Source organism: Sinocyclocheilus anshuiensis, unplaced genomic scaffold, assembly GCF_001515605.1.
Source record: "Sinocyclocheilus anshuiensis isolate Anshui unplaced genomic scaffold, SAMN03320099.WGS_v1.1 scaffold3010, whole genome shotgun sequence".
In the NCBI taxonomy this organism is placed as follows: Eukaryota; Metazoa; Chordata; class Actinopteri; order Cypriniformes; family Cyprinidae; genus Sinocyclocheilus; species Sinocyclocheilus anshuiensis.
In genome coordinates, this window is record NW_015542533.1 from 30,610 (window position 1) to 31,954 (window position 1,345).

Below are 1,345 nucleotides of genomic sequence, written 5' to 3' on the forward strand. Positions count from 1 at the left end.
CGTATACTGTTTATACAGTATTATTGTTCATGCAGTACATTACTGTATGTTTGTACAGTATTGTTGTTCTTGCAGTACATTACTCTGTATTTCATGCAGTATTATTATGCAGTACATCAATGTATGCTTCATACAGTATTGTTGTTCATGCAGTACATTACTCTGTATTTTATGCAGTATTGTTTATGCAGTGCATCACTGTATGCTTCATACAGTATGGTTGTTAATGAATTGTTGTTAATGAATTGTATGGTTGTCAAATGGCCTACATGTAAAACATCACTAATACAAATATGAACACACAGTTAACAGTTACTACTTTTTAATAACTTTATTATCATTATTATATTATAGCCCATAATGTTAGTCTTGATGTGTTCTCACGCTTATGTTGGTTTATTTATTATTTTGTTTTATATTTAGCCCTGAATCTTCGGCTAACTGAGGATTCCAAATCTTCATGTAAGACGACATTTTACAGTTTTAATTTTACAAAAACAAATAAAAATGTACAAAACAATAAAATTGCGTTAGACCTCTAGATGACAGTAAAGGTAACAGAAAACAGTAGCCTATGTGATATTTCTGAGTTGAGATATTAGAGTTCATTAAAAACAAATAAAAAACGGCGCGAGTATTGAATTAAAAATGAATTGGAAAAGGACAAGGGTTGTAAAAAAACAAGTTAGCACCACTGGGTGCGGCTAAAAAAACAGCCATACTGAAAGTGAAATCAGCTCTGTGTTTCAAAAAGCCTGTCCTTCATGCTTCGTTCGGTTGTATTCTCCTCGCCTTGTCCATTTGAAGAACATTTACACAGTAGGTTTTCTCTGCTGTTTTGGTCTGAATCCTGTTGTGTTATATTTAAATATTCGTTAGCGGAACTATCTAACGTTAATAAGCAACGGTTTAGTAAACCTAATATAAACATACCGCTTAGAATTAAAGCCAGTGGCATTAAGATTTGGGCACATTAATGGGAAGTGTTATCTCTCTCTCTTATGCTTATTTGTGAGCAGTGGCTTAACATATTTGGTATAGATTCTATTAATGCATTTCAAACACGGAAAAATTCACGTATAAAACCCGTTTGTGCGCATGCGTTAGCATAACTAGTCATAACTAGTCATGAGAACAATACACTTTAACGCTAAAATACATCAAGTTGTGTTAACTCGGCCTCTTGATGTGAATTATTGTTTATTCTTTAATACATAAACCAATCTTTTTTTTAATTTAGTGGTATAAAATGAATACTTTCTTACGCAGTAAATTTAAAATATTATAAATGGGAACAAAAATGTTATCAGCTAGGAGACCACAAACAACAGATTATCAGGGCATA

At 32.1% G+C, this 1,345-nt stretch overlaps 1 protein-coding gene across 2 annotated transcripts in view; it reads left to right on the top strand.

Annotated features, from left to right (window-relative positions):
• The first annotated feature begins 727 nt into the window (after nt 1–727).
• The window catches only part of LOC107694220 (uncharacterized), a 4,599-nt gene continuing 3,981 nt past the window's right edge, over nt 728–1,345 (top strand). For both annotated transcript variants that reach the window (XM_016493857.1, XM_016493858.1), the window contains exon 1: nt 728–819. The gene's annotated coding sequence lies outside the window, so the exon portion shown is untranslated. The remainder of the gene's footprint in view (nt 820–1,345) is intronic.